Consider the following 14,344-nt stretch of genomic DNA (forward strand, 5'->3'; position numbering starts at 1 on the left):
GGCAGGTGATAAACCACTGAGCCACCCAGGGATCCCCTATTTTCCAGATCTTAAGGTGGAAGATTCAATTACTGATTTGAGGTTCTTTCTTTTTTTTTTTTTTAAACATAGGTGATTACAGCTATAAATATTCCTCTACTTTAGCTGAATCCCACAAATTCTGGTATGCTGTGTTTCATTTTCATTCATCTCCAAGTTTTTTCTAATTGCTCTAATTTTCTAATTTCTTTTTAAAATTGTTTTTAAAGATTTCATTTATTTATTTGACAGAGAGAGAGCGAGAGAGCACACAAGCAGGGGGAGGAACAGCAGGCAGAGGGGAGCCCGACTAAAGGCTTGAATCCAGGACCCCGGGATCATGATTTTATTTATTTATTTATTTATTTATTTATTTATTTATTTGGGGGGCGGTGAGTAGGAGCAGAGGAAGAGGGACAAGCAGACTCTTAGCTGAGTGCAGAGCCCAATTCAAGGCTCAATTCCAGGACCCTGAGGTCATGACCTGAACCGAAATCTAGAGTCAGACGCTTACCTGACTGAGCCACCCAGGTGCCCCTCTAATTTTCTAATTTCTAATTACAAGTATTTTTTATTTTCTTACCATCTCTCATTCCAGACAGCAGTTTTACATGTGTTAAATGGTTAAGAAATGCATAAATTTTACTGTAAATGTGGCATCAAGTTGGGACAAATATACGTTTTCAAAACAAGAGTTATAGCGGAATGGGCTGTACAATGTGGCCACAAGACAACCTCCCATCACAACCTAAAATTTTATCACTCGGTTTCCCACATCAAGTATGTTCTCCAAAATGCACCTCCAAGCCACCCACTCATCCCCACCCCCACTACCAGGTCCCTAATCCAAGCCACTATACTTGCCAGTCCCAGAGAATTGTAACAGTCCTGAATTCTTGTTCTGTCTTTCTTGTCTCCCACAATCTGTTCCCCAAGCAGTGAGCTTTTTTAAAACCACAAATCACAGATCTGATTACATCTCCCTCCTGCTTCAAAGCCTCCAATGGCTTCCCAATCTGATGAGAACCCCTTCCCATGGCCTGGCAGACCTTAAATGAAATGATCCCCTCCATTCACTGAGTCACGGCCCCTTACCCACTTGTGCTTTCCCTATTCTTTCTGCTCCAGCCATATCCAGTGATCCCACTGTTTCTTTATTTTTTAAAAGATTTTATCTATTTATTCATGACACACACACACACACACACAGGCAGAGACACAGGCAGAGGGAGAAGCAGGCTCCATGCAGGGATGTTGGATTTGATCCCGGGATCCTGGGATCACGCCCTAAGCCAAAGGCAGATGCTCAACTGCTGAGCCACCCAGGTGTCCCCCCACTGTTTCTTTAAAGTGAGTTTCCACCCCAGGGATTTTTGAATTCTTGATATTGTCTTCCCCTTTTCCCGTGATTCCAACCTTGGCCCAAATGTCACCCTCTCAGAGAGGCCTAGGGTGACCAGCTCATCCTGCGTGGTCCTGAAACTTCCTATATTTAGAACTGAAAGTCTCACATCCTGGGAAACCCCATAACCTCAAAGCATGCAGGATGCTTGGTCACCCTTGAGAGACCATCCCTGGCTACTCTATGTGAAATAAGCCCAGCCAGTCATCCCTAAGTTACTATCATATCACTCTTCCTAGGAGCACGAGAATTGTATCCCTAGCACCTGGATCAGTGTCTGACAAATAGTAGGCACTCAATAAACATTTTTGGCTAAATTAATAATTGAAGGAAAGGAGCTGACTCCTGCAGTCCTAAGCTTAAGACTTGTCACATAAAAATCTGCAAGAAGCAACCCATTAGAAAGTGGCAAAATCACTTCAGCAGGTGACCATCAGCATTTTCATTAAAATGAATAGAAAAGATCAAGCATTGCCTAAAGTATCACGTTATGAACATTTTGTCTCAGTTAGTATATGTTTGTGTGGACTGGCCCTTTGGGTCAAATGTATTTCTTGCTGCGATGTTGTGGCCAAAAATGTTTGAAAATCACCTGTCTGGTAGTCAAATGCATGGGCTTTGGCACCAGACTGGGGGCTTTGAAGCCCCTACAAGCTGCTTGGCACTGGGCAAACTCACTCATTCTTTCCAGACCTCAGTTTCCTGATCTGTAACATGGGGATAACGCATAGCACATTTCTTAGGATCTGAGTGTGAAATTCAACTGAGTTAGCATACGAAAAAATGCTTAGATCAGTGTCTGGCACCTAAGAACAATTTAATCAGTGCTAACAAATATGATTAATTGTTGAGTGAATGAATGAATGGATGACTGAATGAATGAATGAATGAATGGGGCTGAGGTCTAATCTTCCTTTAAATTGCCCTGCCCCTTTCTTTCCAGAACAAATCTTCTCTTTTACTGGGCCAGCCCCTTCTCCTGAATAACTATATATGTTTATTTATTCTGTTTATTGTCAGTGTCCCCACATTAGAGAAAAAGCTCCAGGAGAGTGTGGGTTGTTTGTCCTATGCATAGTTGAACCTACCATCTGGGGAGGGAAGAAGGTTGGCAAACATTTTTCTGTGAAAGGCTGGGTAGTAAATCTTCCAGGCTCTGCCGATGCCATTCCATCTTTGCACAACGAATTAACCCTTCGCTGCTCAGGCCTGCCCGTGTAGTGAGAAATCAGCCTTCCGCGATCTCTTAAAAGGATGGTCCTCCTGGCTGTGTTCCAATAAAACTTTATTGACAAACACAGGCGGACATAATTAGGGGTGCAGCCCGCCAACCCTTAAAAGATATCGAAACCACTAGATTCGGTAATACAAGAGCTTCATCGTTTTTCCGCATGCCACCGAAGAGTCTTCTTTTGATTGTTTTAAACCATTAAAAAAATATATATTTGAAAGCTCTCAGCTGGTGGTGCATGAAAACCAGGCGGCGGGCAGGGTCGGGGTTTGCTGACCCCAGACTCGGACTCTGTCTGGACGTCCCGGGAATCGAATCGGTCGTGGAGCTACACGAAGGCCCCCCGGGGACTCACCGAGCCGCGGCCTTCCCCGAGCAGCGCCACCCACCGGGGGCCGCGCGCGCTTTCCGCTCGCCGACCCTCCGAGCAGCGCGCGCCTCCCGCCAAGCCACGCCCCCCTTCGCGGCGATTGGCTAAGCCTCGCCCTCGCCGGGAACGCCCCCTCTGATGGGCACTGCGGGCAGCCAATGGGGTGCCGCGGGGGCTCACGCCCGGCCCTCCCCGCGCCCGTAGGAGGCGGGCGTGGGCGGGCCGCTGAGGGGCGGGGCGTGGAGCCTGGTAACCGTTGCCGGTAACAACGCCCCGCCCCGTCGCGGCGGGCGGGCCGGCGGGCGGGCGGGCGCGCGAGGCAGGCGGGCGGCGGGAGCGGGAGGAGGAGCGGCCGCCGCCGCCACCGCCGCCGCCATAGAGACTGTAGCCGTGGAGACTGTTACTTACCAACGGGGACCAACACGCAGCAGCCGCTGCTGCCGCCGCGGGAGCCGCTGCCCGAACTCCCGGCCCGAACTCCAGGTGACCGATGCGACCGCCCCGGGCCCGGCCGGGCCGCGGAGTGTGGGGGGCGGCGGGGATCGGGACGGGGGGGGGGTGTCGGGAGGCGGACGGCGCAGCCCCCGCCGTTCACCCCAAACGCCCGGGACGGCGCGCCCGCGGGACTCGCGTCTTCACCCCGACCCCGCAGGCGCGGCCGACTTTGGGGACCAGCCCCCCCAACTTTTACCCAAACTCGGGGGGCAGGTGCGGAACTCATCGCCTCACTTTTCAGAAAACTTCCAGAGTTGGGGAGCCCCCCCCCCGAGCTCTCTCTCACTCCTACCCTCAGTATCCCCGACCTGGGCGTGGCCCGGGACCCCTCAAACTTTTATCTTCAAACTCCCTGAACTGGGGCTCCCGGGAACCTCGACTTACTCCCCTCCCCCAACCCCGTAACTTGGGGGCGCCCAGGGACCTCTCTCTCACTTTCTCTCAACTTCTTGAAACCATCTCAAAGCCTTACCTTGAACTCCCCGAACTGGGGGGGGGGGCGGCTCCTGGGGACCCCTTCCTCTTTTACACCCCAAACCCCTGAAGTTGGGGGTCCCCGGCTCACTCCGACCTCGGACTCCTGAATCGGGAGGGCCTGGAGGACTCGTTTTCACCTTTGCCCCAATTTCCCGGATTTGGGGCGTCCTGGGGACCGTCTTCTCGTTTTGACTCCCCACCCCGAATAGTGGCTTTGGGGGCCTCCCCTGGACCCTTTTTCTCACTGTTTACCCAAAAGTGCACTCGCTCGTCTTGGGAAAACACCCCCCCACCCCCCACCCTCGCTTTTTTCGCCACAAACTCACCCGAGAATCGGGCTTCGCTGGGACCCGCTTCTCTGGCTCTTTACCAAAAATCCTCGTGGCTAAGGTCTCCGGACCGACACCCCTCCGCCTCTCCCTCTGAACCCCACATTCCTGAGTCTGGGGGACCCTGCACCCACCCGCCGCTCCCCTCTTTGGACTGACCTCCAAGCGAGAAGAGTTTCTCCAAAAGCTGTTTTCCTTTCTTTCTTTCTTTCTTTTTCTAATTATTTTGTTTAAAGAGCCTAACTTGTGGCCCAGACCGCTCAGTGACGTTTTGTCCTGCGATCGTGTGAGTGCGTGTGTGTTTTGCGAATTTAAACCCCTCCCCTGCGCGCCCCCCTCCCCCACGAAGCGCACTCCGGCGCGCACTCGGGACACCCGGGCACACCCCAGATACTCTGTTCCTTTCCGGGCTCCCTCCCGCTCAGCCTCCGTTGGCTGTTGTCACTGCTGCACCGGGAAAGTTCGGTTTCCCGACCCTGGTGGCTATTTCGAGGGCCCCTGGGGCCGAGGCGCCCCCGCCGGTCCAGCGGAGGCGGGGGTGGTTCACCGGCCTAATTTTAACCTCCCGGTTGCCCTGCAGGAATGAGGGAGGGAGGCCAGGTCTGCGTTCCCCGTAGACCTCCTGCCTGCCTCTGGGTGTTTCCACTGTGCAGCCCCCGGCGCACACGCACACGCACACGCGCGCACGTGCACACGCGCAACTGTTCCTTGCTCCGCGCAATTATCCGGCAGCGCAGACTTCGCGGGTTTTCTCCCTCCCAGTCAGATTCCCCCAACTAAATAATCATGACCCCAACAGCAACGACAGAACTTTTTTTTTTTTTCCTGCGCATATTTTGTCAACATGTTTGTTTTTTTGTTTGTTTGTTTGTTTGTTTTGTTTTTACCTTTTGGCTTCACGCTCTGAAACATTATTTGCGTGCTTCTGTTAGAGACCCTCACCCTCTGGTCCTCCCAGGGCGGGCTCCCTGTGCTCTCTCCCACTCCAGGGTAAAAATGTGAACCGGCTGCAAAATAAACCGTAGAGATAGATGGTTTCTCACCTGCCCGGGCCTGAGAAGTGAGAGCGGAGGGTAAGCGCCTCCCCCTCCTTCCCGGCTCCCCGCCCTCCCGCCTCCCCTCCCGCCCCTCAAAGAATCCGATTTCCTTGGTCCCAGATCGCCGCTAACTTCGCCAGCCTGGGGGTTTGGGACAGTATCAGGGAGCACCCGGTGGTTTTAAGAAAAGACTTCCTATAGCACGATGGACCAGCTAACCGCGTCTGTGATCCTGTGATGTTCGGCTGGTGTAGGCAGGGAGTGAGTTCAGAAACAGTTCGCTTCTGCAGCAAAAGCAAAACTGAATTCTTTAGCCTTTAGGTACATTCCTCTTTCATGCCAGATAAACTGCCCAGACGCCTCCAGAGGGGCTAAGAACTCCAGAGTTCTTAATTGCAGCAAGCGACAGACCCAGTCCTTTGAAATTCTGTTGATATATTTGCATCAGGGGTGAAGGATTCGCATCACCTGGTAATATTCATCTTTTTACCCATGTTGTCCCCGAAGCACTGCCGGGGATGGAGCCATTCACCAGAAATGCAGGTGCTGGGAAATTGTTTATCTGGATCTCATTCCCTGGAGCTAATTTGTAGTTTCAGATTCGAATTAAAATTCATTCGTATTAGTCAATATTTAATTAATGGAACTTTAATTAATATTATAATTGAGTCAAAATTTGGAATGTGCTGGTGGAATTTTTAAGGTCACTTGTGGTTCTTTTGCTCCAGGGCCAGAATGAACCATATCTTAACCATAATATATTTGACTTTTTAATTAACTGCCATTCGATCGCTTAAATAATGCACCATCCTCCCCTCCCCACACCTACTTATTAGTAAAATGTGAACTGTTGAAAGGGCCAGGAAAGTTCCCAGAGAAATCATCTTGCTGGTTGGGACCCTCGCCAAACGTGGGGGACAGGAACGTGCAGGTCCTGTCGCAGTGTCTGAAACCCCTGGCCACAGATGCACCCAGCAAACACATCCAGCTTTCTGCCCCGGGCTGTAGGAGTACCCCCACCAAGTGGGTAGATAAGGACCAGAAACAGCCTCAATCAAGCCAGTTCAGGTCAGAGTCTGTGTCAGATTGACCAAAACACTTCCAGTTCTCAGGGCTTTTTGGATATGGGCATTGTTAGAAGGGATTGGGGATTTCTGTATTTATAAAAAGGCATTTTGACTCCCTTTCTGTTACTTAAAGGATGAGCAGCTCTGTCACAGGCCATGTGCCCTAGACCTGTGCCTGGCACCGGGGATGTACTTAACTTGTTGAATGAGTGAATGAATGGAAATTAGAGAGGAAGCCGAAAGCCTCCTAGTGCTTCTGGGAGATGGCAAGAGCAGCAAAGGAATTCTTATAGGAGGGGAAAAAAAGAGGGGACCCTTGAGAGGAAGACCTGGAATCAAGGGTGTATAGGACAAGGAGTAGGTGAAGGAGGGTGGGGAGAAGAGCCAGAGACAGAGTCCTGATCATTCGGCCTGGGAAGTGTGCCTGCCTAAGAGGACGAGTAAGGTCTCCCTAGCAGAGCAGCCTGCCGAGCTACTCTACTCGAGCTACTCGCTGGCCACAGCCAGGCAGATTCTTACGGGCCCCCGAAGCACAAGGTGGCTGAACTGAGCTCCCCACGGGCCCCACGATCTGCTCCTCCAGCCCCCGTACCCTCTTAGTGAGTAGCCGCCGGCTTCTCCTGGTTGATCAGGCCAGAGCTTTGGAGTCGTCCTCTTTCTCGCGAGCCATCAGCAGATGCTCCAAGTCCACCTGGCATCTGACCGTGCCTTGCCACCTCCACGGCGGCCCTGCTCCACGCCACCCTGCTCCAGGCCCTGGATGATTCCAGCCTGTTTGTTAACCCAGCAGGGGTGGGGGACTGGGGGTGTGTTACCTTCTGTTGTGAATCTCCCAGCTCAGAACCCTTCCAGGGCTCCCATCTCCGCTTGGAGCAAAGGCCAAAGTCTCCTCCCACCTGGGCCTCTCCAACCCAGTACTGGCCCCGTTGCTGACAGTGATCTTGTTCTCCCTCTGCCTCCACCCTGCAGGCCTCTTGGGAGTTCCTCAAGCCTTCTGTCCCAAAGCTCTTCACCAAGTAATAGGAGTGGGGGGGGGGGGGCTGCTCTCACCCTGCCTTCAGGCCTTTTCTCAAATGTCACCTTCCCAGGCCACACACTTAGCCTGCTTCCCTCCTTTCTCTTTCTGTAGCATTTATTTTATTATCACCAGCCGGTGCCTCATCAGAAGGTCACCTCCTTAAGAGGAGGAAGCTCTGCGTGTTTTATTAACTTCTCTTTCCTCCCAGCGGAGCGCCGTTCTGGCACTCGAATAGGCTCTCAATGAGTTATTTGTCAAATGAATAAATAGTTTGCCCCGCGCACCTATGGGAGGAGCCTACGCAGAAGTTGAGAGCTGCTCCTTACCTACCGAAGGTGGCTGCCCGTGTGTCTTGGAACAGCTTGGGTCGGTCGAAGTGGGGCAGAAGGAGGAGCAAAGGGAAAGAAGCAGGTTGTGGAAGTGGATGTTGCAGCCCCAGGCCCCGGGCCTGGCAGAGGAGGGCTCGCGTGCCGTGTCCCCGCTGCTTCAGGGCCAGGGGCCGCAGGTAAGGTGTAGCATCCGTGAGCTGGGTGATAATCCTGGTTTGCCTGCCATGTTCGAGATATTATTGATAATTGTGTAGCACAGGGCCTGGCCCACAGTAGGTGCCCAACGAGACTGGCTGTTACTGTTCTGTCCGCACTGTTACGATCGGGGAGCAGCCTGGGACCCGTTCTCATTTGGGTTTTCTGTTTTCTGACCCCCTGCGAGTGCTAAGGAGGCATTGGGGATCAAGGTACATGAGCCGGCCCTGTCTGTCTTGGGCTGGGAAATGCCCTTCCGTTAGGGTGGAAATTCACTGGTAGGAATCTATCATTCTGCAAGCATAAGCGCTCGACAAAAACACAAACAACAGAAGAAGTGACTGGAAGCCCCCTGCCCCCGGCCCGAGCTGGTTGTGGCAGAGGCCGGTCCGCACCTGGTCCCCCCGCATCACCCCCTCCGATGGGCTCTGTTAGGTGGCCAGCTCTGCCGGCGGAACTTTCACATGAGAACATTTAGAAACTGGATTCCCGTCTCTGTTATCGCTGGCTCTCGGGTGCCATCCTGGCCGGAGTCTGGAAAGCAGCCACTCAGAGGTGAGAACCAGCCCGCTCTTCATGCCAGGACTCGAGTTAGGGCCTCAGGAGCAGACGGCCGGGCCTGGCTCCTGGCCGCGCTTCCCTTTTCTTTCCCTGAAACGCATTCCTGCCTCATGATACACAGGTTTCATGAGTCTGAGAACCCTGCTGTACGCCCTGGCAGCACCTCATTCTACTTTTTAATTTTCTTGAATTCTAGGACTTTCTGAGAAATCTAGCAGACTTCCCAAACCTGTAGGTTGTACCTACGGCAAGTGGGTATCAGACACTGTCAATCAGATCACAGCTGCTGGGGTCCATGTTAAAAAAAAAAAATAGGAAAAAAATCATACAGCCATTAAAAGTATGTCATTCTTCGTGGAAGGCCTGGTGCGGTGATCCTTTGTCACTTACTGTGTAATGAAGGCCAGACGAGCTACAGGCAGTAAACCTGTAAGACTAAGGTCTCCAGTTATTTTGAGCATGTGCATGTGTGTATGAACTAGACCCCTGGACTGGGGGTGCTCTTCAGGAGGTTGAGACTGAAATGAGGAGGAGGAGCAGCCCTGTGGAGTTCTGAGGGGAGAGCCTTCCAGGCATGGGGTGGGCGTCAGGTGCAAAGGTCCTGTGGCTGAAGGACACAGCCGGGCCTGGTCACAGCAGAGGAAGGCAGCCGTGTGGTTAATGCGTGGTGAGCAGAAGGAGGAAGACAGAGGACCCCAGAGGCCGTGGGGGAAGAGTCTGGATGCTCTTCTAAGTTCAAGTTAGATGGCTGGTAGATTTCCCCTGTGCCTGGAGCCGTCAGATGGGTGGTGTCCACCAGTTTACTGGAAGAGCTGCTTTCTGGGCCTCTGACATCTGGTCATTCATTCATTCACTCTTCTGAGTCAAGCGCTAGCCTCTGAGGCTTCAAGGACTAAAAGGAAGCATGGAGGGAGACAATCTAGAAGTGGTGGTGCTAGCCGTCTGCGTGGGGTTGGGTGGGACAGTCGTGGTGCGGTTGTGTTTTCAGGAACCTGCCAACAGCTCCCGCCAGCCGGGCCCGGGGTACTAGGGAGATTAGGTGAGAGAGAAGAGCAGGTGTCAGCAAGCAATGGCCCTCAGGTCGATTCCAGCCTGCGGCCTGTTCTTGTGAGTAAAGTTCTTGTGGAACTCGGCCACTCTCGTTCATTTACATCCCATCTCCGGCTGCTTCTGCGAGGCCACGGCAGAGTCGAGTGTTTGTGACAGAAGCAGAACATGACCAGCAAAACCGAAAGTATTTACTGTCTGGGCCTTTACAGGAGAAGTGTGCTGAGCCCTGGCCGGACAAGTGGGGCTTGGCTCTGGTGCTGGGCTGAGACTGTGGGCAAGTGGCTCTGTGAACAGGCGTGATTTCGGAAGGTGCGTCAGAAGCCTTAGAGTCTGGAGGTAGGAGAGGGAGAGGAGGTTGTCGCCTGTAGTCCGAGTGAAGAGGGACAGGGGCCTGCCTGACAGCACCGGCCAGGGGATGCTGGGGAGACAGAGCGGCCAGGTTCTCAGGGGCTCAGGGGCCTGTGGACTTGCTGGGCCTGGGGGTGGGGGGGTGGTGAGGGCGATTCCCAGGTGTCTGGATCCTGTAAAATGTGTCACTGTGGTGAGTCAGGGACCACGGGAGAAGCTGGTGTTGGGCAGGGGAAGTAATGAGTTCAGTGGTGGGCTGGGCCAGCTTGAGGTGTCTGTGGGACATCCGTGTGGGGACAACCGTCCAGGAGGTTGCTGGATTGCAGGGTCCGGAGCTCCCAGGGCTGGGCCCGGGTGGGGGTTAGCATCCAGGAGCTGCCAGCACTCAGATGGTCATCTCAGCCCTGCAAATGGATGAGACCATCCAAGGAGAGGGTGCAGAGTGAGAATAGAAGCAGGAACCAGTGAAGAGTCAACAGAGGAAAGTGGTTTTTTAAATTGTGGCAAAATATACGTGATGTACAATTTGCCGGTTTACCCACGTTCAGCGTGCGATTCGGCGGTATTAAGTGCATTCTCGATGGCGGGCAGCCATCCCCACTGGTTCCGAAACTTCCTCGTCACCCCACATGGGAGCTCTGGTCCCAACAGCAGAAACTCCCCATTCCCCATCCGCTCTCCCAGGCCTCTCCCTGGTAATCTTTATTTTTTTTTTTTAATTTTTTTATTTATTTATGATAGTCACAGAGAGAGAGAGAGAGAGAGGCAGAGACACAGGTAGAGGGAGAAGCAGGCTCCATGCTCCGGGAGCCCGACATGGGATTCGATCCCGGGTCTCCAGGATCGCGCCCTGGGCCAAAGGCAGGCGCCAAACCGCTGCGCCACCCAGGGATCCCTCCCTGGTAATCTTTAAACTACTTTCCATCCCTATGAGTTTACCCGTTCGATATGTTTCGTGAAAGTGGAATCGTAGAACATGTGTCCTTGTGTGTCTGGCTGGGTGCACTGCGCACAGCGCCCTCCAGATCCACCTGCATTGGAGCCTGTGCCAGAAAGGCCTTCCTTTTTATGGCTGAGTGATATTTCGGTGTGTGGATGGGCCACACTGTGTCCACCCACTCAAACGTCAGTGGACACTTGGGTTGTTGCCACCGTCTGGCCACTGTGACTAATGCCCGGACAGAGGAGATTTTGAAGGGATTCGGAGACGATGGAAGGGGAGGATGGGAAAGGACTCTGAAGACAAAGGAGAAGCAAGGCAAGGACCGAGCCCCAGGGAGAGCGAGGCCCAGTAGAGACCAGGAGGATTAGCCGGGGACCGGCCATGGAAGGACAGGCAAAGAGCCAGTCCCCACCGACGGACAGAAGGCCCTGCTCACGAGCGCCTGCTCCCAGCTCACTGTTGAAATCATACCAGTGATACGGGACTCCGTCCCTAAGGTTGCACTCGCACCTAATTACGCTGACATTTTTGCAATGCGAGCTGTTTATCCTTTAGAAACAGTGCCACGTTTCCCGGATACATTTCTGTCCAAAAGGCGACCCGTGGGGTAAGGCCTTGGAAGCAGCAGCCCCAACATTACCACCCAGAGAGAACCCCAGGAAAGCGGCCCATGGTGCTTCCCCACTCCTCCCGGCCTCAGAACACAGACAGACAGATGTAGCCTGCTTCGAGAAAAAACAGATTTGGAATCCCAGACTCACGGAAAACAGCCCACAGAATGTGCTTCCGATTTTTAAAAGAATGTCTCATTTTCTAGGAGGATTCACCTTTGTGGGGACTTCCGTATGTGAGTTGCTCTCTGGGGGTCTTTGTCTATTCTGCAAATATGTGAGGGCCCCAAATAGCAAGCATCTGAGGAGTTTGTACTCGGTTGGGTACTGAAGTGAGCTAATGTACCGTCACGGGCGAAGTTAAGACGGGAGAAGATGCTACAGAAATTAGAAGTCGTCAGTGGCCATTGGCAGCTGAGCTGCGGTTGAAGCAGGAAGGGGAGATCTTTCAGGAGCTTCTCGGAGGGTGAATCATGGCCTGGTTGTACTGGCAACTCTAAAAATGCCACACGGGAGTACATAGAAGGTATTTCTGGAAGCCCTATGGGACTCGATTCCTTGCTGGTCTTACTTCACACCTGGGTGTGCGTCTGTCAGCCGGACAGTGCCCTTCCAGACTCTTAGGGAGCAAAAGAAAAGGTTCCTTGATTGGCAGTGATTTAACTTAAGTTGCATGATGGGGGCACTTAGGGAGTTAGAAGTGGCAGCAGGGCAGGGACAGGGTGCCCCACCTCCCCTCGGGCTTGGGGCTCCCACCTTCCTCCCACCTGCACGAGCCTAGAATCTGCCCTCATTCTAGCTGCGGGGGGCCGGAGTCCCTTGTCCCTCCCCTGGCTGCGGGCGGCCCACCCTCTGCCCCCCGCTCTGGAAGCAGCATTGCTCCAGCGCCAGGAGCCAGGAGCCTGCCCGCCGTCACCTCGTGTCCGTGCGCAGGTGCGCAGAGCTGGCTCCTTGGCCTCCGAGTCTCCCGGCCCGGTCTCTCCTCCCATCCGCTTGCCTTGGCCCTTCGGGGCATGGGAGAGGGTCGAAAGGGCACATTCTGCCCCCTTTGGCCGAACCCACGGACTCGCCTGTGGCCTTTGCTATAACTACGAGGTGCTCGGCTCAGCGTTCAAGGCTGTTTCCAGCCTCAGCTCCTTTTCATCGCCTCCTCTTTCAAGTCCTCGGAGTGGACTTGCCACGCCTCACACGGGCCTTATGCTTTCGTCTGCCCTCTTTCAACTGTCATTTCTACTGATGACAATCTTACTTTTCTCTCCAGATCCTTCTCTGGACTCTCTTACCAGGGACCCGAGACCTGTTGTAGCGAGCCAGGTGGGGAAACGTCGGCCTGGGCGGGTTCTCCCATCTCATAGCTCTTGGCTTTGCGCCTGGCACGATGCTGAGCGTCCACGGGCCTCCATCTGCCAGTAGCGCCCACCCCTTCCCCTCAAGTTGTGACAACTGTGTCTTCAGGTATGTCTGAATGTCCCCTGCGGGGACAGAACTACCTCTAGTTAAGGGACCATGGGGTTCATCGCCCAGAGGTGGCACGAAGCCTGTATTGCCACAGCCCAAGTCTACTTGGACATGTAGTAGTGATTTCTGCGTCTGGCTTCCTCTTCTCGGTTGTGGGCTCCTAGAGGACAGGGCGCTGCGCCTGCCACACTTCCCACAGGGCTTCACGTTTACGGCGTGAATGAATCAGACGCTGGAGCCCAGGGTGTTGTCCTGAGAGCGAGGCCTACATCAGGTGATGGCAGCCTTTGGGTTCAACAAAAAACAAACATCATGAAACCCTTGCCTGAGATCTGAGAGCCTTAAAAATGCCACATTTTTTGTGTCAGGAGAGATTAACCTTCCAGTCCTTTCGACACATAGCTTTCCTTTACCAAGTGCCAAAAGAAATCTTGATCGAAGGCCCCTGCCATTCACTGACTCCCCTTTTGCTCAGTTAAAATGGCAAGGCTCATTCTTTTCCAGAAAGCGCAGGGGCCTTAGGGAGAATGGAGCCTTAGAACCCAAGCATGGCTGGGTCCCCTTGCCGGGAGCCGTGTACACAGTGGAGAATATTAAATGCCTCCTCCTGCACCTGAGCCAATTGCAGTGTCTTGATTCATACTTGTTTTGGTTTGGAGCTTTTCAAAGATTTCACTTTGTTAAAAAGTTGCTTTGAAACAAATATGGTGATCGTGCCTATCAGAATTGTTTCATCCACCAAACGTGGCACTCACAGTTCGTTGAATGAACGAATCCTTCTTTTTTGCAAAGTTATAGGGCATCTTGTCAGTACTTAGACCATTAGCCTTTGTGTGGCACTGGCAATTTGTGTAGTTTTGAAAGCCCGCCCTGCTGTGCTGGAGGAAGTAGTTACTGAGGATCAATAGAGGCCTAGAGTAGGTAAATATTTCTAACCCTGGCTCACTTCCTGAAAGATCCATTTCCCCAGTGCTGTTCCCAGGGTCAGGAGCGGTTCCCATCAGGAGGCCTTGCGTGGCCCCTGCTGGCCACAGAGGTGAGTGTGGAGGGCAGCTCATCTCACGGAAGGCACTCCCCCTCCCCTGGGCCCCCTCTCCCTTTTCTCTTCGAAACGTGTGTGAACGTTAGCCAAGTGCTCGCCGCACTGCCCAGGCTGCGGGGAGCCCTCACTTCTGAAGTTTCTGCCACGGAGCTCCAAGTTCTAGGCCGATCGTCACGATTCTTTTTTTTTTTTTTTTAAATGTTTATTTATTTATGATAGTCACACAGAGAGAAAGAGAGAGAGGCAGAGACACAGGCAGAGGGAGAAGCAGGCTCCATGCACTGGGAGCCCGACGTGGGATTCGATCCCGGGTCTCCAGGATCGCGCCCTGGGCCAAAGGCAGGCGCCAAACCCCTGCGCCAC

General features: G+C 53.4%; 2 protein-coding genes across 4 annotated transcripts in view; one reads left to right on the top strand and one right to left on the bottom strand.

The window, feature by feature from the left end:
- LOC112666363 (long-chain-fatty-acid--CoA ligase ACSBG2-like) overlaps nucleotides 1-14,344 on the bottom strand; it is a 151,759-nt gene that overhangs the window by 92,568 nt on the left and 44,847 nt on the right. The window lies entirely within an intron of this gene.
- Nucleotides 3,330-14,344, top strand: part of RFX2 (regulatory factor X2) — a 97,502-nt gene continuing 86,487 nt past the window's right edge. For 2 of the 3 annotated variants that reach the window (XM_025457167.3, XM_049098170.1), the window contains exon 1: nucleotides 3,330-3,504. The gene's annotated coding sequence lies outside the window, so the exon portion shown is untranslated. The remainder of the gene's footprint in view (nucleotides 3,505-14,344) is intronic. The other variant, XM_025457165.3, reaches the window with a different exon arrangement.

The sequence above is a fragment of the Canis lupus genome, chromosome 20, assembly GCF_003254725.2.
Source record: "Canis lupus dingo isolate Sandy chromosome 20, ASM325472v2, whole genome shotgun sequence".
Taxonomy (NCBI): domain Eukaryota; kingdom Metazoa; phylum Chordata; class Mammalia; order Carnivora; family Canidae; genus Canis; species Canis lupus.